The sequence below is a fragment of the Dromiciops gliroides genome, chromosome 3 (genome assembly GCF_019393635.1).
Source record: "Dromiciops gliroides isolate mDroGli1 chromosome 3, mDroGli1.pri, whole genome shotgun sequence".
Classification (NCBI taxonomy): domain Eukaryota; kingdom Metazoa; phylum Chordata; class Mammalia; order Microbiotheria; family Microbiotheriidae; genus Dromiciops; species Dromiciops gliroides.
In genome coordinates this window covers 509,159,232-509,187,091 of record NC_057863.1, presented here as the reverse complement: position 1 = coordinate 509,187,091, position 27,860 = coordinate 509,159,232, and positions in this window count along the sequence as shown.

Here is a 27,860-nt window from a genome sequence, read left to right as displayed (position 1 = left end):
TGAACCACATTGTTCTGGTTAATCTGAGCTGGGTTATAGGTTAAACCTGAATACCAAGCTAGACTGTCAGCTAAGGGAAAGAAGCGGGAAGCAGGATTGTCTAGTATAAAACATGGATATTAGAACTCAGGGTGAAAAGTGAGAAGCAGGTAGCAAATAGGAACATAGGTCAAGACCACAGGAGATGAAAGTCAACTTTCTCTGTCATGGCAAGGAACCCTGGAGGTCACAGATAGGAGAACTAGGAAACACTGTAGACAATGATTAAGGAATTTGCTGTTCAGCCATTTCAGTTGTGTTCAACTCTTTTTGACCCCATTTAGGGTTTTCTTGGTAAAGATACTGGAGTGGTTTGCCATTCCCTTCTCCACGTCATTTTACAAATCAGTGTGAGATTTAAAATTGGATACTAGAGCATTAATCTCCCCTCTTTAACCTTTCCCTTAATTTGTCTCCCAGACTAGTAAATGGAAGAAGCCTCTGGTCTCTAGTTAGAGCTTTTATTGTTTGGTAGTTACAAGGTGATGTTGATTAGAGGGATAGGAAAGTAGAAATACAAAACAAATAGTCTTAAGTCTAAACTTAGTCTATATTCTGTATAAAACTCACCAAAAGCCCAAGCCCAGCTTTGGGGGGGGAAAGCTGCGTCAAGCACATGCTGCTACGGCGAGCCGGGTGAGTCCAACTCCAGTCAGCGTCTGTCTGTGCCACGCAGCCAGCAAACCAGGAGAGCCAAAAAGACCTCCCACTTCCGTTCTCTCCTTGCCTTTTAAGCTCGCGCCCAGGAAGTGGAGTGCTTAGCAGCCGGGCTGGTGCGCGTAGCCCATGCACGGGCCGTTGGTCTCCTCCCTGAAAGGGTGGTCCTTCAAAAACTGGCGTACTTTTTATTACACCAGGAAACAGGCAAAGTTAACTGACTTGCCCAAGGTCGAACAGTTGGTAAGTGTCTGAGGCCAGATTTGAACTCAGGTTCTCCTGACTCCAGGTCCTGTGCAAACTAGTTGTCCCCATCAAGGAATTGAATGGACAAATCAAGTAAATGAATGAATGAATGAATGAATGGAAAAAAATAATAATTAAGTGCTTACTATGTGCCAAACTCTGGACTAAGTACCAAAGAAATAATACAATAGCAAAAGCAGTCCCTGTCCTCAAAGAGTTTATATTCTAATAGATTAGTCACAATGCATATATGATAATAGTGGTCAGGGAGGAGTGTTTTGCCTGGAAATATTACAGATCTGGTGAGTAGAGACATAATGGAATATATAGACACATCTTTTCTAATTCTTTTCCTGGCTGCACTTGATTCTTTCTCTCCCATGCCTCAGAAACATTTTCATCCTGAAAGCTCACTCTAGCCCTGGAATTCACACATTGAAAGCACCCTCTGCACCATGCTTTTTTTAAACCTTTAATGTATTGTCTTTCTCCATTAGAATGTAAGCTCCTTGGGAATGGGCTGTCTTTTTTTCCTGATTGTATTTGTATTCTTGGTGCTTAGCACAGTGCCTGGCATATAGTAAACACTTCATTGATGATTGTTGGCTGAGCCTTTGTAGTATTAACAATGTAACTGATTTGATTATGGTTGCAGAACTGGGAAGGGAGAAGAAGGGGAAAGAGATGTGGTACAGATGGCATTTTGTGTAGTGACAATGTGGCTGGAGAAAACTGAAGCATGGCCAAAGACAACCTAGATATGATAGACCACGGAAGCTACTCACCAGTCAGGTTATCTATCAGAGGCCCCAGGAAAGGAGTCCTAGAGTTGAAAGATTTAGGTCCTTAACAAGCTTAGGGATAGAGAGGCAGATCACAAGCATAGGGAACATTGTCTAGGTGTCTTTTCTTTAGGTTTACCTGTTGATTACCCCTTTTTCATTTTGACCTTGGCCCCTTAGACTTACTTTGTGAGCCATGCAGCATTTGTTCCTCCATGGGGATAGCTGGGAAAGAGATCTGGCTCAGATTAGATATGTTAAGTTTGAGGAATGTGGAGATGCCATGTAAGCACTGCTTATCCCCAGATAGGAGTTGGAGATGTACATTTGAGAATTATAAGACTGCAGATGGGAGCTGATGTTATGAGAGGGAGTGAGCTGCTTCCCATGGGGATTGTGGAGAGAAAGAAAAACATATTCTCTACAGCTATGCCTTGGATGCATGGCTTGGTGGGCTCTTCTGAATAATTATAGGTGCTTTCTCCTGGACTTCCTCTCTTGAGAGATAGTGGAAAGTGGGAAATATGCAAAAAATCAGTGCAAAGCACTGGATTTGGAGTCAGAGGACCTAGGTTTAAATTCTGCATTTGTCAAATTACCCATGTGACCTTGGAAAAGAGCCTTCTCTCTGAGTCTAAATTTCCTCACTTGTAAAAGTTGGATTATACGTCTTCTGAGGCCCCTTCTTGCTCTAGCTCTATGAACCTATGCTCTTTCTCGGCCTTTGTTTTCTTATCTGTAAAATGAAGAGGTTAGACTAGATGGCCTCTCAGATCTCTTTCAGTTCCACATTTGTAATACCATGATCTTTCTAGCCCTACCTATAATTCCCCCAGTATTTAACTTCCTTTCAGCTGAGGCATTTTCCGTGGGTAGGATCTATGCCTATCTCATGATAACATGAGAACATTCTGTGACTAAAGTCAATAAAAATACATCCAGTTGAAGACAAAGCAGCATGTACTATTGTGATCATTGTCATCACTGTCAGTTGTCTCCAACTTCAACATCAGGAAAAGATCTATTGGCTGGTTTGTTTTTGTTAAATAGCTCTCTCTTCTCTTGATTTGTCAATCCAATTCTCACCTCACCATTTCTGGAAACCAGTTGAAATGGCAATGAAGTTCATGAGCTGCATTCGTTCTTTAACACTTGGCCTTGGAAACTCATTCCATATGTCCATCCACCTTGAAAAGCTAAGTTTGCTGTCTCCAATTTCCCTGTTTACTCTTGGTGTACTGATGTTGCCTAACACACATAAGTATAGTTCTTTATCATTCCAAGTTGGTTTTGGGTTTAATTAGGGGAGTATGAGAAATGAGCTGAATGTCTGAGAACGTCAGAGCCTGGTGAAAGTGATTTGTTCAGAATGGTTGGGGAAAGACATTCCTTTGGGAAACAAAAGCATTCTAACTAACTGTTCTGCTATGCAAGCAATGCAGCCTGGCTGAAATCAGATGATGAGACACAGGCCTTTCCATGGCATGCCAAATTGATTCATTAGGACCATTGCCCTCAGTCACTGATCCTCCTCCCCACCTCTGTTTACCCCTCCTCACAGAAGTGAGAGGACATGTGTGACCTCTTGGGAGGGAGAACGCAGGGTACAACACACTCTGGCATATCAGCTGAGGAGTGGTGAGGCAATGGGAGTTGATTAACAACAGCTTTGCCACATTTCCCTTTTATTCCTCCCCACCCCCATAGGTGAAGCTTTGCTTGTTAGCAGCTCTTCCCCACAGGGAGATTAGAGCATCATGGAAAATTTGCATGTTACAGATAATTAAAAATAAATTGGCTCAAATTAATATTTAGACTCCTTGCCATATATGGGAAATTAGAAACTTTGAAAGGAGAGAAAAAAATTGAGAAAGTAAAAATAATATTTTACCCTAGAATATTAAATCTATAAAATAAGAGAGCAGGTATTCCTTTGGGTCCAATGTTCCTTCTAATTAAGCTAGTTCAGATTAAAAGTTACTTTATGTACCTCACAGGGTTATCCTGTGCAAAGCGCTTTGTAAACCGTTAAACTGCTATATAAACAGGAGTTTAAATAAATTGTTTTGTGAATTCCTCTTTTAACTATTTTTTTTAAGGCTAAGAGATTTTTTAAAAATCCTGTTATTCAAAATGGAGTATATCTAGCCAGACAAAATAATATAGAGGCATCTTTGGCTCTCAGTTTTTTCATCTATAAATGGGAAATGCTTGTGGCTTGGATTAGATGATTTTCTTTTTTTCTTTTCTCTTCTTTTCTTTTCTTTGTTTTTCTTCTCTTCTCTCCTTCCTTCCTCCCTCCCTCCCTCCCTCCCTCCCTCCCTCCCTTCCTTCCTTCCTTCCTTCCTTCCTTCCTTCCTTCCTTCCTTCCTTCCTTCCTTCCTTCCTTCCTTCCTTCCTTCCTTCCTTCCTTCATTCCTTCCTTTCTTTCTTTTTGGATTAGATGATTTTAAAGGTCCTTTACTGCTCTAAATCCTGCAACATGAAGAGCTTTAGTTCACTATTGACAGTTGATCCAGAAAACTCAAGACCTCTCAGTCTCATGTTCTCCTTTAGCAGTGGTTATTTTTGCCTGAGGGCCCAGGACAATCGCTTTCTGCTATTATTTAAATATTGGACGCTTAGCCATATAGAGGTATCATTGACCTTATTTCTTGAAAATAATCCTGTTGGCAGTGATATGGCCATATACCTGTGGGTACGACCAAAGAGACCAATGAGGGGCTGCTGGCCTTATTGCAGTATGTGAATGGAAAGCCTAGACCTTTTTTTTTTAAAGAAGTTCTATTTTCAGACTCTAAGATGTTTTGCAGCTTCTTGTCTTAGACTATGGTCAACATGAAGCCTTTTTCTCAAAAGGGAACACTCTGTGGGTGACTACTGCTTACTTCTGTGACCTTTGTGTTGCTATTTCTCAGGAACTGGGCTGTATCTAGAAATTGTGACACATGAGGGACAAATTTAGTTGGGTAGGAGAGGGGATAGATGGAGGAATAGCGGATCTTTGCCAGGAGATTACTTCTTAGTCCTTTTCTTATTGCAGAGTTGCTTGAGAATTGATGACTCATTTCCCTGGGCTCAATATGGTGCAGGGCAAGGCTTCTTAAACTTTTCCCACTTGAAACCCCTTTTCACCTGAGAAATATTTACACAACCCCAGGTATTTAGGTATATAAAAACGGGCATACATAACCTTTAACTGTTGCCAAATTTTTCATGTCCCTCACATTCATTTATGGTACCCCAGATGGGGTCATGACCCACAGTTATCAAAGGTTTGGTGTAAGGAAACATGCTCCCTATTTTGGACCAGCCAAGTCCCTCCCTCCCTAGAGTACTAGAGCCCATGAAAAAAATGCCCTCTCTTTGGGTGGAATGAGGTCCAGAAAAGCAAACCTCTCACCTGAGACGTATGGCTTCTAAAGAGATTCATCTATAAAGGTAGAAAGTGGTCCAAAAAATTTCAGTATTCCTACTGCTCATTTCCACACTGTCTGGGGTTGAACTTGGTCTGGTGGGACAGCATCTCAGCAGGAGTTCCTCTCCCTTCCTGATCTTTATCCTGGGGTTTGAAATTTCCTCCATCTTGTGTGTGTGTGGCAATTGGAGTTGAGTGACTTGCCCAGGGTCACACAGCTAGTGAGTATCATGTCTGAGGTCAAATTTGAACTCAGGTCCTCTAGACTCCAGGACCAGTGCTCTATCCACTGAACCACCTAGCTGCCCCTCCTCCATCTTTTTTTTTTTCCCTTCTGCAAAGGATCTATGACGTGAAGGCAGTAGGTCTTCATCATGACAACACCTCGGAAAAGCCTCATACTAGTTATGGTGCTGCTTAGAAGTCCATGTACCATAGATTCCATATCATTTGACATTTTGCTGTGGGTGGTGTTGCTACTGGTAGTGGTGGTCTGCATTTTTTCTCCTTTTAATTGTGCAGCACTTTCCTTCAGGATTTCCATTCACTCATTCACTTACTCATTTGACACTAATTTAGTAAATGACTGCTATGTCCTATATACTTACCGTGTAAGGTTCTAGGAACAAAGTCAAAAACAAAACAGTCTTGCCTCTCAAAGAGCTTATATTCTACTCAACAAAACAACATGCCTATGCCTAAGAAAAATTTTAAAAATAATATACAAAGTAATTTCAGGGGTAGGCTGGAAGGCATTTGTTCTGAGACTTAAAGGAAGCTAGGGGATTGATTCTTAGGATTCCCAGGGGAAAAAGGGCATCTACCAGGACCACACCCAGGAATTTGATACTTATGGGGCCCTCTAACTTTTAGGGATACATGAGAAAATAGGGTGAGAAGACCTGTTCTTCCTTTCTTGAGCATGAAGCAGCCACCCAATGTGCTGAAGGCCTTCTCTCCTTATTCATATTTCAGTACTTTAAAGAGCAGTCTTTTCTTCAGTGTGGGAATTCCTTCCAACGATGCAGACTGCAGCCTCACTACAACATAGTTTCTGGCTGCTGAAAAATTCATCACCTTGAATCCAATTGGGATGAGTCCCAAACTTAGGACTGGATTCATCTTTAGATGACAGATGTATAGTCTGTCATAGGGACATACATAAAACCTTTCCATCTTGGTAGAATCTGTCAGAGCTTGCTCTATTTTTGCTTGGTCTTCAAGATCCAAAGGTCACCTCTATACCATAACAAAGTCGAGTTGAGGGTGTGTGCATATGCATTTTATTCATATATATATATGGATATAAAGAAGTATCTATATATTTATACACATATATGTGTCCATATATGTCATGTGAAAATTATGTTCATATACATAAACATAGGTACATAGGGTAATCAAAAGATCTTATTTAGTTTTAAGGTATTAAAGGTATATTTATATGTGTATATATGTATATGTATGCATACATGCATGTGTACATATGAGTTTTTGATATTTTAATATATACTCGCTATCCATCTATTTACATTTAAAATGGTAAATCATAGGATTTTAAAATTGATCATTCTTTGTTTTTGAAGAGGACCAATGACATCATGAGGCAATGTCTTGACTTACATGTGAATTGGATTTAAGTGAGACAGAATTACATAAAGTTCTCAGCCTAATTTTCTTTTCCAGAGTGAACAACATCCGGTGGCAAGAGAAAAGTCAGTATGAGTGGTAATGGCCCAGCATGCAATGGATGACCTTGGCATTTTAGATGTCTTACCAAGTTCTAAGCATTTCACAGATCTTACTTCAGCTACCTTCATGGCTGTTGGGAAAAAATATTGTCAACCCCTCATTCTTCTGGGAGAAATGTTCATATACTTGGGTTAGATATCCTCCTAACTCAATGATAAGTTTGAGGCCTATTGGTTACCTTCAGCCTGGATTAGCCATCAGCAAAGATAGTTTTATCAGAGTATGGCCACTGTACATGCTACTGCTTCTTGGAGCCACAGGTGAGAATTAGATGGCAGGTGGATATCAGAGGTAGATGAGCAGTCCTGAAAAGGACTCAGGAAGCCTTCACACCAGAGGTTCCAGGTCTCCTTGCACACTCTATACACCATAGGATTTAAGACACACAATAGGATTTAAGATTTATTGGAACCTTAGAGACCCTCTTGTCACTGAATCAATGATCTCAGAGCTAGAAAAGACCTCAGAGATCAACTAGTTTATCCCAACTCTTAACAGTAATCTCTGCCAACATCCCCACCAACTGGACTTCTCCTACCTCCTGTGGCTTCCCATTCTCTCTCTTCAGACAGCCATAATTGCTAGGAAATTTTTCTTACATTTATCTTAAATCTTCCTCTCTATGTCTACCTGGTTGTACCTCTAATGACAAGTAGAACAAGTCCATTGATTCTTCTACATGATGACCCTTGGAGCATGATCTCCTATTAAGCCTTCTCTTCAATGGATGCAGCACCTCTAATGCCTTCAATCATTCCTTATAAGACTTCCAGTTCCGTGTTCTTTTCACTAAATTTCATAGTATCAATCTACCAGCACTAAAGCAAGGCTGGATGTAACCCAACTCAGGTACAGAAAATGGGTTATAACAGGACCTAACTGTCCTGTCCTGCGGTCTATATTTCTCCATCTTGTCTATAGTATGGGAAATCTTATCAGCAATTCTGTTGAAACTGTAGCTGCAAAATCCTCCTAATCTACTAGCCTAGTAACCCTGTTAAAAAAGGAAATGAGATGAGAGCACCTTGCTCTTTTCTTGTGAAGCCATACTGGCTTCTTGTGTTATGAATTGTTATGAAGGTCACATAACTGGCTATATCATGCTCTGACTGCAGGTGATATATCTCCTACATATGCCTCTTAGTATTTTGTTTGTTGTGTCTCCTGGGTGTGATTAAATGAAGGACACAATTTATTTGTAAGGACTGGAAAGATAAGGTCAAAGGCCAGACCACTGACAGACAGATAGTATTTAAATTGCACTTGCTAGTTTCTTTCTTTTTCAGAATTGTAGAATCAGATGATTGTAATGTATTAGAAACAGATGGGATCCTAGAAATTAAATAGACCAGGACCTCTGGCAAAAGTTGTATGTTTATTTTAAATTTATATTACTACTACCACTATCTAAATCTTTGGAGTTTTTTGTTATGAGGATTTGTTAATCTTATTACCTATTCATCTGAACAAAGTAATAAATGGCAAAAATCCAGAAGCCCGTCCTAGGATGACATGTTCTTACTTATATGTCTTCCAAAGACTGTAGCTAGGTTCTAAACTTTTATATAAGAGGTTGATGCAATGGCTGCCTCTCTACCTTGAAAGCTCTATCCTTAAAAATCACTGGATTGGAAAAAGAAGAGTATGACCTCCATTAGGCAACTGGAAATTCACATTCCTCAGTCCACTCCATGTAACTCCTTGGGGGACAGGTCACTCTATTTGACAATGGTAACTCATCCTTTCAAATCCATTGGGGAATATTCATTCTAGTACTGTCAGGATCTGGGAGGAGGAGGAGCAATTCATTTATGACACCTTCTCATTCAAACAGCTTGAAGGTATCAGGTGTTAGCTATGACATTGAGAATGATAGTGGAGCTTGGGACACGGCTATAAGATACCAGTTATCAACTATGACAGTACCAAAGAAAAGGGGGGTAGCTGAGGACATATCATATAAAGTCCTTCCAAAAAGATAATGCCCAGAAATAAACCTAATACTCCTAATTAGGTCTAATAAGCACAGGGTCTCATCACACTATCATCTCCCCTATGCTGGACATTAAAACGGCATCAGATTCTATTTTTTTTCTACTAGGTCACAGTGTTGATTTATATCAAAGTTATAACTAACTAGAAAACTCATCTCTTTACCAGGTATTCTTGTCTAGCCATAGTTCTTACATCCTGTATGTGTTTATGAATATATATTTTTACTTTTGTTATGAATAATTTGACAAAATAAATTAATATGAACATTTTCATATGCAAAGAATAGAAAAGAAGTATGTGAAGCCATGAATCTTTATTATGAACCACTTACTTTTATTAAAAAACATACCAGGGGCAGCTAGGTGGCACAGTGGATAGAGCACTGGCCCTGGATTCAGGAGGACCTGAGTTCAAATCTGGCCTCAGACACTTAACACTTACTAGCTGTGTGACCCTGGGCAAGTCACTTAACCCCAATTGCCTCACTAAAAACAAAAAAAAAACAAAAACAAAAAATGTACCAGAAAAAAATTTACATATTAATTTTAATGCTGTCCTGTTTGTCTGTTTTCCTGAAATTTCCTTATGTTCTCTGTATCAAAAAATACTTCAATGACCCTCTGTTTTTTTCTTTTCCTCTCTTTTAAGCATCATAATTTTGCCTTCTTTCTTCTAATTCTCCCTTCGCTCAATTAAATATAAAACCTTCCCTTGTGACAAATAAGTAATATAAAACAAAAGTAATCCACATTTTGGCCATGTCTGAAAGTCAATGTTTAATTCTGCAGCTCTAGTCTGATCCCTCTCTTGTCAGGAGGTGGGTATCTTGTTTTCTCAGTAGTCTTCTGGAGTATCTGTGGTTGGTTGTAGAATTGATCAGAGTTCTTAGGTTCTTTAAAGGTTTTTGTTGTTATTGTTAAAAGTTATAGCCATTTATTCCTATCCTTTACTTATACGGTTGATTTGTTGAAACAAGTTCAGAACTCCATATATCTCCATGAGAGAGGCAATACTGTGTGTTGGATAGAGAGAGGGTTGACTTGGGAGTCATGGAACACTGGGTTCAAGTCTTGTCTCTGACAGGTACTGACTGTGTGATCCTGGGCAAGTCATTTAACTTCTGCCTTCTCTAGGCAATTTTCAAAGACCTTAGGCTGCAAAGAAGCTGCTGAATGGCCTTGGTAGAGAAGGAAGTTCCATACTGAGAGGAATCACAGAATAATGAAATCACAGTTCTAGTCCCAATCCTCAATTCCATCTTGTTTTATTCAGCCCAGCATTCCAGCCAGGTGTGATGTTTTTGTTCCTGATTCTGTCATCTGATACATTAGCTATTCTTCCAAGATTTGTGTTCTCTTCAAATTTCATTATTGTATAATCTATGACTTTATACAAATCATTGCCAAAAATGATGCACAAGACTGAGGACAGAGCTTTGGGACACTCAGCTGGAGGTCTTCTTTCATGGAAATTTCACCATGTTAATGCATACTCTTTGGGACTAAGCATGCAACCAATTCTGAATGGACCTAACTGTCCTGTCCTGCGGTCTATATTTCTCCATCTTGTCTATAGTATGGGAAATCTTATCAGCAATTCTGTTGAAACTGTAGCTGCAAAATCCTCCTAATCTACTAGCCTAGTAACCCTGTTAAAAAAGGAAATGAGATGAGAGCACCTTGCTCTTTTCTTGTGAAGCCATACTGGCTTCTTGTGTTCACTATTTCCTTTAATAAAATGGTCAAACAATTTAGCATTCTGCTAAGCTTTTGAGGATAGAAATATGAAGAAATTTCTTGCCCTCAAAAAGCTTATGTTCTAACGGGAGGAGACAACACACAAAAGGGAGCTATAGAGGGGTATAAAGAGAAGGTGGAAAGGTCGAGGTGGGGAGGATAAAATACCCAAGTCAGGGTCAAGGTGGAGAAATCAGCTAGAAAAATTCCAAAGTAGTACAACCAGGGAAGAAATAAGGAGACTTTATCTAGGAATAAAAGCTCATTGACTGAGAATTTGAAGATCCCACTCTATTCTCCCCCCCCCTCTCTCTCTCTCTCTTTTTCTCTCTCTTGTTTTTCCCTCTCTCCGTTCTCCCACTTTCCCTCTCTCTCTCTGAAAATTTGGGCAACACTTTTCTATCTGTAGTCTTCAATCATTCAAGATCATAAATGTAGAACTACAAGGCACTTCAGAAAGCATCTGGTCTAATATCCTTATTTTATAGATGAGGAAACTGAGAACCAGGGAAGTTAAGCAATTTGCCTAAGGTCACACAGGCAACCATCTGAGGTGGAATTTGAACTCAGGTCCTCTGATTCCAGAACCAGTGTTCTTTCCACTGTACCCTTGGGTTAGTGAAGTTAGGAAGACTGAAGTTCAAATTCAGCCTCAGACATGTACTAGCTTAGTGACCCTGGGCAAGTGACTTAACCTGTGTCTTTCTTAGTTTCCTCATCTGTTAAATGGGATTAATATTAGCACTTACCTTGAAGGGTTGTCATGAGGATCAAATGGGATCATAAATGTAAAGAGCTTAACAGAGTACCTGGCACATAGTAAGTGCTATATAATTGTTAACCATTAATAATAAATAAATAAATAAGCAAATAAATAAATAAATAAATGAATAAATAGATGAATGAATGAATAAATAAGTAAGTAAGTAAGTAAATAAATAAAATAGTTATTATTATTACCATGCTATCTCCTTTCCTAGTCTCCACAGTTTTTTTCTGAGATTACTGACAGTGACAGAAATTGCATTCATTATTCTATTCCTTCCCCACCCCAAGCCCCCACCCTCTTCAACCTCAGTATCCTGACATTTAGTTCATTTATGCCTGGTGACAAGCTCATTGAAAGCAGTGTGCTACTGGCTTATCATTTTCTTGCTTGTCTTGGATTATAAATTCCTGTTAAATGTTTTTATTCTTATTATATTATATTCCAAACATCATGCTTTTTCTGTAGAGAAAACAGAAAAATTGATTAGTTCTTTACTTCATCATCCTATATAATTTTGTCCTATCAGTGATACTCTCCCTTCTTTGAACTGCATCCTTTTCCCAACAGAGCAAAGTCTTTTTTATTTTTATTTTGGTCATTCCTATAATTAATTGCCAGACTCTACTCATTCTGAGCTTTTGTGCTACTAACAGTATTCTTACAGGTCCCAACTTCTCTTCTGTATTCCTCCTCAGTTATATTATCTGTCATCACTTCAATTTTTTATAAGTGATCCTGAAAAATCTAAGTTGGCCTATGAATTTACTATATATCTGCATAAGTCTCTTGAGACAACTTACTCTTTCTCCTCTTCATTTAATTATTACTGTTTGTATCTTCTGAATTTCATGCCTGAAAGCCTTCTACTTTGATGCAAAATTCTGTGTACAGCATTAGACCCCAGATTCAAATCTATTCTTTCCCTTAATCCTTTGAAATCTGTTCTCCTTCAAACTAGGGCCAATTCCCTCTTATTCTATATAATGAATTTTAATATGCGACTCCTGTTCCTTTCAAGATCCTAATTATTTTTATTTTAGCCATCAGACCCTCCTAATTGGCCTTACCCTGTGCAAAAAAGCTCAAGTGGATCCCTGTTGCTCTACAATAAAATACAACCTTCTAGGTTTGGCATTTAGAACCACTCATCTGACTCCAACCTACTTCTCTTGATTTATTACTCATCACTCCCTTACTTGCACTCTTTGTTCCTGCCCAACTGGCCTTGTTCTGTTCCTCACACATGGCATTCCCCCTCCCTTCTCTGTGCTTTTCCACATGCTATTTCTTCATTCCTAAGAATTCTCTCCTTCACCTTTGATTCTTGGTATACTTTGGTATGCATCAAGTTTCAGTTTGTTACCTCTTTCCTGAGTCTTTTTTTCTGACTTCTTTCATTTTTAGTTTCCCCATTACTTTAAATTTATTTTATATGTATCTACTTATTTTATATGTATCTATATATGTATATACTTAATTCTGATCATGTCGCATTCCCTACAGTAGAATGTAAGCTCCCTGAAAGCAGGCACTCTCACTTTTTGTATTTGCGTTTCAGTGCCTTGGACAGCGTCTAGTATACACTAGAGAGTAAAATTTCTTTGTTCTATTGATATATTCTTACTTGGGATTCTCACCACAGGCCTGTGAAGTAGGCTATTCAAATATTATTATTCCCATTTCACAGAGTAAGAAGAAGGCTCAGTGAATCATTGAAGGAACTTATCCTTTGACAAGTAACTAATAAGTAGCAGAATCAGTCTTAAATGAACCCAGGTCTTCTAGCTTTAAGACTGGTGTTCTTTTCTTTTCCCCAGGCTGAACCTGGATCATACTCTGATATTATTAAATGGGTAGGCCTGGAGATTTTCCCAAAAAAGAGAATATTTTCTTACCTTTCAATTTATATCTGGTTCTTCTAACTAGGCTTCCTGGAATTCCTTGTATCCTAGCTATTGTTTTTGACACAGCATCATTTCCAAGAATAAGAGGGTTCTGCTAAATTATCACATGATTATATGGTTATTTAGAAATGGGCCCTTTGTGAAACTGGGGAATAGGTGAACTTTGTCCTCAGCATCTCCTCCTCCCCATTTAGCAGTCTCCTATCCATTAAGAGAAGTCACTAGTATCTTCTTATTCCCCATTTCCTATCTTCTATCTGTAGTACAAGAGAACTTGGGGAAAGAGATTCAGAGCCATACATGGATAGCAGTTAACAATACTTTATTACTACTTAAAAAGGGAGGAGGAAAACAGATTCCTACCGGGACCAGTCTTAGTGACCTCCATGGCTCCTAGTCCTCAAATGAAGACTGCACAAGGTGGGGTGGAACCATATGGAGCCATGCAATGGCTTTGTAAATTGGGTGGAAGGCCCAGAACCCTTCATGGCTCAAATTTTATAGAGTTTAAGACAAAATGGTAGCTGGCACCAGTATAAGACTGATTTGCTATCCATAGTGGTATAGCTGGGACTAATGAAATCAGAGCATTTTCTAAATTGCCTAATGACTGAGGAACAAGGAGCAGGGATATAAAGAACTTAACTCTAACTGTGCCATTACAGTAAGATGCTGGGAGGGAATGTAATGCCCAGGGCCTGGGTTTATTAGATTTGTCCTTTGTGGCTGGGGCCATACCAGTCAAACTGAATTTCAGCAGCTTACACTAGCTATACCTTGTCTGAGGAAAGCATGTGATAAACTTATCCACACCAATAGTAAGAACAGCTGAAGAATAATTCCTCACCATATCTTGTGTTATTTTTAATTTAAGAGGTTATCTGGGGATACAAATATGGTTGATTGCCTCTTTATACAAAGCTTAGCAATAAATAGTAGGAGACATGGCATGAGCTGGATTATATAACCCAACACTCAAGGGACTATAATAGGTAATAAATACTGGCTAAATTCTGTCCTTTTCTGATAAATGAATGAAAAAGGATTTACTAAGTGTTTTTTGTTGTTGTTTACTCATTTCAGTCATATCTAATTCTTTGTGACCTTATTTGGGATATGTTTTCTTGGCAGTGGTTTCTTGAAGTGATTTGCCATTTCCTTCTATAGCTCATTTTATAAATGAGGAAACTAAGGCAAAAAGGGTTAAGTGACTTGCCCAGTGACACACAGCTAGGAAGTGTCTGAGGCCATATTTGAACTCATAAAGATGAGGCTTCCTGACTCCAAGTCTGTTGCTCTATGCCAACTAGCTGCCCTACTAAGTGCTAGGTAGAGCACTGGATAGAGTACAGGCCCTGAAGTTGGGAGGATCTGAGTTCAAATCTCACCTCAGACACTTACTAGCTTTGTGACCCCAGAGGCGTCACTTAACCCTGATTGCCTCAAATATCCAGGGCCATCTCCAGTTGTCCTGATGTACATCTTGCCATTGGATCTAAATGGCTCTGGAGGAGAGAGTGAGGCTGGTGACTGTACAGCCCTGCCTCACTTAAATCTAATTCAGTGAAACTGATGACAACACCCAGATATCATGGTCCTCTTTGTGAACAAAAGACAAACAACAGGAACTAAGTGCTTACTATGTGCAAAGCATCATGATAAAGCCTGGGGATACAACCTAAAAAATAAGACAATCCCTTAAGAAACTCACATTTACTGGGAGAGACAGCACATATTTCAGCCTCAAGTCAAAAGCAAAGGTTCCATTGTCCTTAGGCTGCAGGTTTCAGCAAAGCAAAATAATAATGCATCTTCTTTAATGATATATCAAATGATGAAATCATCTCTGTTTCTGATGTCAACTATTTTATAGAGTTGAAGATGTTTGGTGGTGAGAATTTTCTTTACCAGGCCTTTAGTAGCTTATGTAATAAAGCACTCAGGGACCCGAGTGTGTGACCAAGTAGTTACTTGCTTCAGCAGTGACACACATTTAAGTATACATAATGAGCTCTGCTCCTTAGGCCTCCCGTTGTCTGTGAAAGGCACCCTCATTAGCTCCAGGTAGAAGCATTAGCCTGGAGGTGAAGGTTCTTTCTGTCACAAAAAAGCAGCCTGGATTTACTCCTCAGAGAGGCCCTTCCTCTCCAGATAGTCACCCATCCCAAGGCCTCACCTGTACCCCAGATCAGAAGACAAGAAAATAGCTGCTTTTATTGAAAGGACACTGGGCATGCATGATTCTCCCATAGCACTGCCAACTTAAATGCTCAATGTGCCATGTTCTTCATGGCAAAGCATACGGTTTCATCAGCCAAGTGGAAAAAAAAAAAAGGTAAGTGAGAGTTGGTTGAGTCAATCAAATTATTCCACCTCACTGAAAGTAAATGATAAGGTGCTGTGCCTTAATACCTTAACCAGATAAGAAAAAAATATATCAGTTGAATTAAACAATCAAAGGCTTTAGCTTTCAGAGTGGGGGAGAGGAGGTCCTTAACCAATTTAGAAGTCCTTGAAAACTATGGAATGAGCAAGATTGCTGTTGCATAGGAAGTGTATTTGGATTGGTTGAAGAAACTGTGATGTTTTATGGGTTGTCTATAAAATAGTTGACTAGTTTAGAACAAGGGTTTGAGCATCTGAAGCTTAGTGTGTAACCCTTTTGGCGTAGCATCTGAGAAAGAATTGCTTTGCAACTAGTCGATGCCCTTACAGAAACAAACCAAACCAAACAAAAAAAGAAGTTTGAGACTTGAGTTCTAGAGGCTATACCTATCTAGCAAAGGTCAACAGCACAGCTGACAAGTCCTTTGCCTTCCTGCATAGGAAAGACTCATTGTCTTTCTTGTGGATAAGCAGCTGCCTCTACCTGCTTTTAAAACCACCCATTCCCTTCCCCAAAGTTTCTCCACACCACTTGTAGATGTGCTTCTTTGTTGTTGATAGGCCTGAGTTGTGGGCCTATCGGTAGCCTCATGCTAGTGTAACGATTGGAATGATGCCACCTGCTGGAGACTTACTGTAGGAACGCTCCGCCATAGGGAGAAGACGCCTGAGGGCAAGACATGTGGCTTTTCTTTGGTGTCAGGAAGTGATATTTGCTTGTGGGAGGAAGAGGGGGTGAGGCTGGCTCTCCTGCTCTCTTTTGTCAGGACTCTGGTTTCCCTCAGTAACAGCTAGTGAAGAGGGAAGATCCCAGTGCCGAATCCCCACCCCACGGTGGAGCGCAGGCCATGTGGTGTACGGAAGACACACTCCCAGGTGTCGCTCTTGGTGGGGGCCCAAGTCCTTCTGATAGAGGCACAGCCCGCGGACGGTGTGAGGCCGGTAGGAGCTCCAGTGTGCTGGGACCAGGTCTTCTCAGAGTCGGGTTGTTTGGGAATGCAGCCTAAAGCAGGTGGTAAACTCCATCTAAGGCTTAATACTGGCAGGAGACCGACAGTCAACAAATACTCTAAGGGAAAACTGAAAACAACTTTGAAGAGAGAGTTCAAGTGCGATGTCAGATCAGACATGGCGATCTGCTGAATTTAAGCATATTAGTTAGTGGAGGAAAGAAACTAACCAGGATGGAGAGTGGAGCTAGAAATGCGTTCTCCCTTTAATAGATAGATGAATCTAGAGGCCTTTCTCTCTTTACCAAACTTATTCTCCTTAATAAATGCTTAAAAGTCTAACTCTTGTTAAAGCTTATAATTTATTGATGACCACTCATTAGATATTTTAGACAGTATAGCTAGAATTTTAGCCCCTTACACTAGGCAGACTGACTGTAGGGCAAAAAAAAACGATGGTATTGGGTGAGCAAGGGATATGCATCAGCTTTTGGTGAGTTATAAAGCATGATTGATTTTTCTTTCTCCTTTCAGGAATAGGAAGATAGGCAGAATGTGCCAGGTATTAGCTGTTACTTAACAGTTGAGGGAGTCAGAAAAACTACAGAAATGGGGATTGGCATGGTCTAGGCACAATGCCCTATCCCAGGATTGAACCTGGACCAATGGGGACCAATTCTGAGGCCAAAGCTAGAAAACCACAAGAGTACTAATCCTAATGGCTGGACAGGAAAACATGGCCAAATTTGGGAGCATTAGGTTCAAACTCAAGGTGTATTCTGTGCAGAGCAGGGACAAGACAATATCCTAGAGCATGTAACATAGGATTAAAATAACAATTTGTCCAAAGGATACTTACCATTTAAAGAATGGGATTTTGCCCATGCTTTTTTCTAGCATTCCCTGCCCTCACTCCCAACAACAACAAAAAGCAAAGCAATAATTGAAGGTTAGGGAGACTGTATGATCAGAGAGGAAGCCATTTCTAGGCTTCTGAAATTTGATACTTGTTCTACTGATTCTTAAAATGAGGCCTTGCTATTAGGCAGATAGTTGGTACAATGGAGAGAGTAGTAGGACTGGTATCAGTAAGACCTGACTTCAAATTTGACCCCAGACACTAAGCGTGTTACCCTGGGCAAGTCACTTCTGCTTTACTGAAGATTTCCCATCTTCACTTATTTATTTATTTTTTTCATTCATTCATTAGTTCATTTGCTCATTCATTTTGTTCATTTGTTCATTTATTTTGAATTCTATAAAATTTTCCCATCTTTAAAATGCGGATGATAACAGCACCTACCTCACAGAGTTGTTGCAAGGATTAAATGAAATAATATTTGGAAAGAACTTAGCAGAGTGCCTGACACAATAGTAGACAATAAATAATTGTTCCCTCCCTATTACCTAGTCAGGAAATGGATTTAGTGTATTAAGGCATGATGACTTGATTTCAAGCTCAGATGACCTTTCCTCTTTATTTGGGCAGTGTAGTCTAGGGAACAGTATACTATTCTTGTAGTCAGAAACACCTGGGTTCAAATTCTGCCTCACACTAACATGACCCTTCAGCAAATCATATAACCTCACAATGTGATGAGAAAGCCCAATTACACTGATTTCCTTCTTCAAATGGGCTTACCCTCCAGCCTACCCCACCTCCACACTGTATGCCCTGCCCTGGCCCACCCTGGAAGGTACAGTCATTCCTTCCCCTCATTCTCCCCATTCCCCTTTATGTTTTGTCTTCCATTTGTAGAATATAAACATCCACGAGAGTAGACACCATTTTGTTGTCTTGTTTTTATATCCCAATGCTCAGCACAGGGTCTGGCACATATTAAAATTTAATAAATGCTTTATCATCTGTCTGTCTATATTTATCTGTCTATATATGAGCCTCAGTTTCCATCTCTTAAAAAAGTGACACTAATAATAGCACCTACCACCACAGGGTCTTGTGAGGATCAAATGGGACAACACATGCGAAATGCTTTGCAGACTTTCAAGCACTATATAAATGCTAACAATTATTGTCCCCAAAGCTGAAGGACAGCAACTTGACCACCTTCGCAGTCTGGAATGTGATCATTTATTAAAGTTGGGAGGCAACTTTGAGGTCATTTGGGTCCAACTCCCTCAATTTACAGATGAGGGAACCAAAGCTCAAGGGAACGAATGGACTTGTCCAAACTTCTAATCAAACCCAGGCCTTCTGACTTTCAAGCCCAAGCCCTTTCCACAGAGCCTTGCCTTTAGGAAGTATGTCTTCACATAACTTCTAGTCTTCTCAAACATAAATTTAAACCACCAAATGCACTTGACAGTGAGAAATTCCAGAGTCAGCATGTCTTTTCATAGCCTTCTTGCTTGTCACTTTAAGTCATAGGCTGAAGCACAGGAAGGAAAAAATGAGCAAATGGCCCACTTCAGTTTTGTAGCGGTCCTGGAAGATAGAAACAAAATTCAGCCTGTAACACAGGTACTGCCTCACTGAATCCCCCAGTGGGTCTTCACACTCAAATCCCATTCCTATTAATATTTAGTATGGCCATAGTCCTACTAGGCTGCTGTTATCTTTGGCAAATGTTCAATGCTTGAATACAGAAAGTTGATTTGGGTTGACTTTCCAATGAGGTTTTCCTAATGAATCTGGTATTAGCTCAAATTTACCACGTAGCACAATGAATAGTAATTTAAAGAATAATAGACTGAACAGGCTACTGCAGGGCTGCTTTATCTATTTGTTGGTGTCATGATTTGGGGATAGAATACCTACATGAAGAGTTGCCTGAATAACTAGAAATTTGCCTTTATCCCCCACCAAAACAAAACAGAATAAAATATCAAACTATATAGTTAGGTACTAAAGCAAGATGGTGTTGGTCAGAGAAAGGGAGGTGTAGTCAACTCACTTCTTGAGCCCAGCCTCCAGTTGAAAAACGAAAAGTCATTCAGCTGGGGGCTGGGTTGGATCTTATGATTCCAGTATTATCTCCTGTGTTTTTGTCCCACCTTGACTGAGAAATCTTGCCTATGGCTTTGTAAAGATTGGAATGATGCCACCTGCTGGAGAGCTATAGGAAAGCTCCACCATGAGGAGAAGGTCTCTGAGGGCAAGCCATGTGGTCAGTTCCTTGGCATCAGGAAGTGATGTTTGCTCGTGGGTACTATCAAAGCTACTAGCCAATCAACTTGAGGAACCTCCCATTTCTGGGAGGAGGACACAAAGTAGGAAGTGGATGCTGGTGGAGGGGATCTTCCTCTTTTGGTTCCTGACCTTGCCATGGAGGTTCAGATGATGGGGTCTCTTAGAAATAGGTAGATTTTTACCTTTCTCTCTAATCCTAATGCTCTTTAATAAAACTTAAACACTTGAATACTCTTGCTAAAGCTTATAATTTATTGGCGACCACTCATTAGACTTTAGATAGTATAGCTAGAATTTTAGCCCCTTATAGCTTCATTGTCAATTATAACATTAATAAAGGGTCTATTATGTGTTAAGCACTATGCTTTGCACTAATGATATGAAGACAAAAAAATCCTTAATTTTTAATATCTTTTTTTTTACAGACTGGGCTTTTCTCTCCTACTCAAGCTGAAGATATAGTGGCTACTCATGGGCTCAGTCCTACTACTGATCTGCAGAAACCCCTTGATTGGCTTTGTTTCTGGACAAGTTCATCCCTTCCTAGGTAACCTAGTGGGGTTCCCCCTCTTCATCTACTGGGGCTCACTATAATGATGTCAGACTTACTATGGGGGGCTTAGTCAACCACAGCTTAAAATATCCAAGCTCAAATGATCCATTAATCTTCCTGATAGCTGAGATTATAGGCATATGTCACCATACTGGACAACAATCCTTATTTGCAAAGAAGCTTATGCTCTATTTGGTAGGATAAAATATGGAAATGTATACACTCATATATACAAATAAAATATAAACACATATAAAAAATAAAATATAAATAAATGTATAAGTATAAGTAGTTATGTATGTATATGTACATATGTGTAAATACATATACATATATACATACATATACACATATATACACATATATACATACATACATACACACACACATATATATATATATATAAAATGTAAACCAAATAAATACAAAATAAAATAAAAGGTAGTTAAATATAAGGTAATTAGGAAAGAGGTCACTAAGAATTGGGAGAATCAAGAAAGGCTTCATGGAGATGGTGGTGCTTGAGTTTAGGCTTAATGGAAGAGAGGGATTCTATGAGGGACAATAGAGGAGCAGTACCTCCCAGTAATGAAGAATGGTCAAAGCAAAGGTAGAGAGATGGGAAATAGAGAACTGTGCATAAAGAAAAGAAAGGTCTACCCTCTTTCCCATTACTGCCACTTGTCCTGTTTCCTTAAAGTCTCTTAAATCACTGCCTGGCTAACCTGAAACTAATTCAATATAAGGTATTAATGGATGATAAGAGCTTAATATGTTAATCCTTTCCCAGAAAGTGTACATTTTTATATGGCCTTCATAGACTACACTAGAGTGTGTTGGTGGTCATGTGATTTAAATTTGAGTACTAGCAATCAGATATCTTTTGGGGGTACATTTATGATTTTTAAAATTGCTTTATGGATGTCTCAGAAACTATGGGAGAGACAACATGTAAAGAACTGTAGACAAACATGTTGTATATAGGAAAAATTGGAGATAATCCAAGAGAAAAGTCACAAGTATTAAGGGGGATCAGGGAAGGCTTCCTGTAGAAGATATGATTTTAGTTGGGACTTGAAGAGAGGCAAGAGGTAAAGATGAGGAGGGAGCAAATTCCATGCATGATGGATAGATGGTGAAGACACCCACAGTAGGGAAATGGAGAATCTTGCATGAAGAACAGGAAGGAAGTCAATGTTATCATTCACTTTTAGATGAGTAAGGTAGAAGAAGTAAAGGTAGGAGGAGGTCAGGTTATGACAGGCTTTGAACCTGCCTTGGACTAGATGAAACAATGAAACAGAAGGAGTGCTGGAACTGGAGTCAAAGGATACACCTTTGAAACCCATCTCTCCTATTTATTGGGCAATTACTTGACTTTGGTAAGGTCACTTACCCTCATTTGGTCTCCATTTCTTCATCTATGAAATGAATGAGTTGGATTGGAAGTTCTTTACGGTACTTCTCAATTATAAATTTCCCTCAGGCTACTATGTGCTAGATACTATGTTAAGTGTTTTATAATTATTATTTCATTTGATCCTTCCAACAACCCTGGGAGGTAGGGAGGTAGGGATACATGTTCCTATTTTACAGATGAGGAAATTGAGGCAAACAGAAGTAAAGTGATTTTCCCAGTTAAATGTCTGAGACTGGATTCGAACTCAGGCCTTTCTGACACCAGGTCCAGTGCTCTATGCACTGTGCCTCCTAGTTGCCATAGTTGCTTAACTTTTTTGAGACTAGGTTTCATCCTCCATAAAGTAGGTACTATAATAACAACCCTCCCTACCTCACATAGATATGAGGATCAAATAAAGCATTATAGAGGAAAGTGCTCTGAAAAATATCAAATGTCATTCAAATTTGAGATATTATTACTAGCATATTAACTACTGGGAAAAATAAATACTTAATATGGCAGTGTAAAATTCATATGGTACACATTATGTGGTGAGATTATCCAATAACACTCTCTCTCTCACTTGCTCGCTCTCGCTCGCTCGCTCTCTCTCTCTCTCTCTCACTCTCTCTCTCTCTCTCTCTCTCTCTCTCTCTCTCTCTCTCTCTCTCTCTCTCTCTCTCTCCAGTCACTAGTAGACTGTTATTTGAGCAAGTAGTTATTCATCTACTATATATTAAATTCCAGTTGACTGAGGATTTGGAGATCTCTGCCAATGCTAGTGTTCTTTTTGCTACTTTTTCTATATGAAGCTAAATGCTTCATTATTCATTAGCCATCCCAAGGTGACAAAAATCATTTGAGGTGGAAAATCTGACTTTCTAGACAGAGAGCCAAACTGGAGAGAACCGTTTGGGACTTTTATTCCCCTGGCTCACTGCCTGCATAGGTGCAAGGGACAGAGTATGGGATTTGGTTTTAGAAAGTCCTGGATTCAAATCTCACTGCAGGCACTTCTAAGATATGTGACACTGGGCAGGCCAATTATCCTCTCTGGGCTTTGGTTCCTCATCTGAAAATAAAGGATTTGGACTAGATTATTCCCAAGATCCCTCCTATCTATAAATCTATTATCCTATGACTTCCTGCTAATCTAAACTCAGTTCCTTTCAATTTAACAAACATTTTTTTTATACAATTTATAGTGTAAACCATTGTAATGATCATTGAGGGAGAACCAAGATAAATAGGGAGGATTTTTGCTCTATTGAATGTTAGAATCTAGTTGGGGGAGGGGGGTGGCAGGAGGAGGAGCATCAATATACAACAATATAGATACTAGAAAAAAGAAAAAAAAACCATGATAAGTACATACAGAGAGGTCACAATTCTATTGTGGGTTGAAAGAAAAAAAAAAGGCCCATTTATATCTGAAGGAGTTAACATCTAATCTGGGTCTTGAAAGATGGGCAGGATAGAAGAAAGTCTTTCCAGGTAAAGGAGAAGTTACAAAGGCAGGAGGGCAATGGATACACATGAGGGGGTAGGGAATGCGATCTGGCTGGAACTTCATGTACATGGTGATAGATAGTTTGAGATAAGACTGGAAAGTTTTGATGGTATTAGAATATGGAAAACTCTGAGTGTCAGGTTTGGACTTTCTTAGGTGGGCTTTTGAGAAGTTTTGAGCACTGGGGAGTTATGATCAGATTGAAGATATAGGGATGCTGAAGTCCCTGACTGTTAATGAATAAATCAATTAATCTCTAAGCATTTATGTGCCAGTTACTGTGCTAGGAGCTGGAAAAACAGACAAAAATGAAGAAGTTCCTGCCCTCAGGGGACTCATATCCTATAGGAGAAGGCAATGCATATACATAAAAACTATATCCAAAATACAAATTTTATATATATATATATATCAAAGCTAATTTTGGGAAAGCTAGGTACTAGCAATTGAATGATCAGCAGAGACCTCTTGTAGGAGGTTTATACTCACTGAAGTTGCTACCTCTTCACAATATGGTATTGCAGTGGCAGTTAAGTCAGAATTGGTGGCAGCCACTATAAAGTCAGATACAGTACATACTAGAGCTGACCTTTACAAATGCCTGTGGTCAGTATGTCCATTTTACCAAGAAAAAAGTCTGAAAGTTGGCTAACTGCCATTGCATTTCCCGGGTTTTCTGACTTTCACATCATCCTTACTCAGGTGATGTTGTAGAATGTTTGAATGCTTGATTGTAAAAACAATAATTTCATGAACTCATCTCTGATTATTGAGTTTGGGAGTCCCATGTCCCATTGACCATTTGTGTTGTCTTTGATAAGGCAATGTTACTGTAAGAGGGGAGAGGGTTCTCTACTCTCATGGTTTCTTGGATCCAGCCTTGAGGAGGATTTGTCAAATGTTCCTGAAAATAGCTTCAATGGACACTCTCCATCCCTTCTTTCTATCCTGTGTGTGTCACATGAGGCCTTGAAGTTTTTGCTCCCTCAGGACATTCTGTAGAGAATGTTCAGGTCCCCTTTAATTGTTATGTTTCCTTCCCCAGGATGATGAGGATAGTTGCTTTGCAGAAAGTATCTGGGGGATTAAAGAGAAAAACTATTTGGAGTGTCTTTGTTTTATGGTGATATGTAAGGATGAAATTTTCTTTTAATAATCGTGATACTTGACAATTTATTTGGAAAAAAGGGAGTCAGTCAGCTGATTTGGCAAGAGTATTGAATTGTTGAATGAAAGTGAAGAGTCTTCATCTAGTTCCCATAGAAGGAGGAGGCTCTCAATGGAAGCCTCTAAAAGGGATAAAATTTGATACCATCTCTCCTTGGGAGGAGGGGTTTGGCTGATGGGCTAGGAAACATTTAATGGTGATATTATGGAGTGACTCCCATTATCAACTCAGGCCTGGGGATAGATGGCATTTAAGAGGCCTCTGTCTTAGCTATCTTGATACAGATGTTTTGTGTGTGTGTGTTTTTTGGGGGGGAGCAATGAGGGTTAAGTGACTTGCCCACGGTCACACAGCTAGTAAGTGTCAAGTGTCTGAGGCTGGATTTGAACTCAGGTCCTCCTGAATCCAGGGCTGGTGCTTTATCCACCTAGACGACCTCAATACAGATATTCTTACATGTGATTCGACCCAAGGACAATTGAAGGAATGGTCATTTGTTCATTAGACCTGGCATTCCTGATGATTACTCTCATACATCATGATTGTTTTGACCTAGGAAGACTAATTATGAACTGGCTCTGATATGAACTGCTCCCCATTTAAATATATTGTTTGCTTTATGTTTTTTTTATAATGTATATAACTCTGATTCTTCAGTTTCAAAAGTTGCTTTGAGATTATTTTAGTGGGGGAAGGTACCTAGACAAATTTTGGACCTTACCACCACAGCTTGGGATATGGTAGGAAACTTGTGTGGGTAAAGAGTGTGGAAGTGAGATATAAAGATGAGTGATCCAGCTGCTGTGCTTGTGCATCACTGGGAGTGGGGATTGTACCCCTATCTGGCTGTGGCCAAAGCTTCTACCATTTCTTTTTCCTATTGTTGCTACCTCCATCATTCTTCCTTGTTATTTTTTCTATGGGTTATGGCAACCCGTGCTCTAGATAATGGGCTGTGGCTCCAGTGTCAGGTGACTTAGCCTGGTCCTATCTGTTTGGATTGTTTGCTCCTTGAAGTATGAAGCCAAACCTGGAAGGAAATTGTATAAGGCACTTTACCAGACATCTTTCTGTTGTGAGAGGAATGCCTTCTTCCCCTAGCTAACTGGATGCTATGTTGACTATGGAGGGGGATAGCTTTTTATTTTCTTTTAATGTTGAAGTTGTAATCTTTTAACCTTTTGTTAATAAAGTTGTTTTTGTTACATTTTATGGTTCATATGTTCTTCATTATATTTTAACTCTTGAGCTTTAGTCACTGAACTAGATTAGATTAGGCCTGGCTTGGAATAATGTAGAATCAACAAGACTTACTGAGTGGGTGTGTGGGGTTAGGGAAGGTGAGGAATAAAGGGTAACTCAGAGGTTTATGGACCTTATTAGCTAGAAACATCGTGATATGCTTAACAAAAAATGGGGAAGTTTAAAAGAGGATGAGTTTTTATGGAAAATATTATGACTCTTTTATTAGCCATGTGTTTGAAATGATTATGGCATCTAATTTGAAAGATCTAGTATCAAGTTGTTGATGTAGGACTACAGGGAGGTAATGACTATAGATATGGAGGTAATGAGTGTAGATACTCCTCCTCCCACCCCCCAATAGAGTTAGATATGGAGTGTTAGATAGGAAGATTAGAATTCAAATGCTGTTTCACACACTAACTGATCCTGGGCAAGTCACGTAGTTTCTCAGCCTCAGTTTCCTTACCTGTAAAATGGGGTTTATAGTACAGTGAGGACCAAATGAAATATTTCATATTTTGTAAACCTTAAAGCACTCTATTAATTCTCATTGTTATAATAATAAATTGTTATAATAATATATTATCAAAATAAATGTAATTATTGTTGTTGTGGTATTGTCATTGGTTTTTTTAGGAGTTTGTCTATAAAATAGAGGACAGATATTGTTGTTTGTCCTTCATACTCAAAGAGGACCATGATGTCAGGGAGATGTCCTGACTTGCACTGACTTTGATTTAAATGAGGAAAGGCTGTGCAAGGTCACCAATCTTGCTCTCTCCTTGAGACCATCTGGGTCCAATAGCAAGATATATATCAGGACAACTGGAGATGATGGCCCCATATGTTTAAGGCATTTGGGGTTAAGTGACTTGCCCAGGGTCACACAGTTAGTAAATGTCTGAGGTGTGATTTGAACTCAGGTCCTCTTGACTCCAGAGCCAGTGCTATATCCACTATGCTACCTAGCTGCACCAGGTAAGATATAGAACAATAACTAAAGAGTGTCCAAATATATGTAAGGTGAGAGATCAGAGAGACTGAAGGAGGGGCTGATTGCAGGAGCTTGGGAACATCAGAGGAGATGGAAGGATAGAACGGGCTAAGATCAAGGGCATAAGTAGAGGAATTAGTCTGGCTGAGGACTATGTCTTTATTAGAGATTGGAGAAAAGGAGATGAGAAAGGGAAATGTTGTTAAGGGGTTTGAGGTGTACTGAAGGGGAAAATTTAGTACTCAAGTTAAATGGAATCCATTTTCTCATTAAAATATTAAACAAAATCCTCATCTTAAGAGGGTAAGAGATGGAGTAGTGTTTGAGGCTTGAAAAAAGGAGAGAGTGTTTTGAACAGCTTTTGGGAGAGCACAATAGAGAATTAATTTATTGTTGTTTAGTTGTTTTCAGTCCCATCTGACTCTTTGTGATCCCTTTTGGGGATTTCTTGGCAAAGATACTGGAGTAGTTTTCCATTTCCTTTTCTAGCTCATTTTATAGATCGAAACTGAGACAAAGAGGGGTAAGTGACTTGCCCAGGGTCACACAACTAGTGTCTGATGCCAGATTTGAACTCAGGTCTTCCTGGCTCCAGGCCTGTTGCTCTATCTACTGTGCTACCTAGCTTTCAGAGAATTAGTTACTGTATAGCTAAAGGATTGCCTATTGCAGTGAGTGCCTAATTTAGATTAGATAACAAAGACATGTAGTGGACCCCATAAGCATGTGACTTCTTCTAGCACAATTAACAAGCATATGAGAAAAAGCAGTGGAGACAGTAGGAGTATTGTAGGGTTAGGCTTTGGCGAGGCATGAGGGCAATGGATTAATTGGACAATATAAACTTGAACAGATTAACCAAAGAGTTGAAATTGGGAAGGGAAGACGGGGAAGACAAAACAGCAGGGTCTGTGTCTTGGCAAACTACTGTGGAGGTGGACATACTCCATGGAAGTCACAGAAAGGATGATGACAAGGTATAGGAGAAGAATAGCATAGGAAGAGATGGAATGATGGGGTCTATGGTTGGAAAAAAGGAATTTTAGAATTCATTGAAACAGAAGATTGTTAGATGAAGATGAGATCAAGAGTATAATTGTTCTTGTGTAAAGTCGGCAAAGTAAAGGATTAGGCCATGCTAGTTGAGGAAGTTGAGAAATTTAGATGCCAAGGTATTTGAGTGTTCATGTTGAGGTCTCCTATT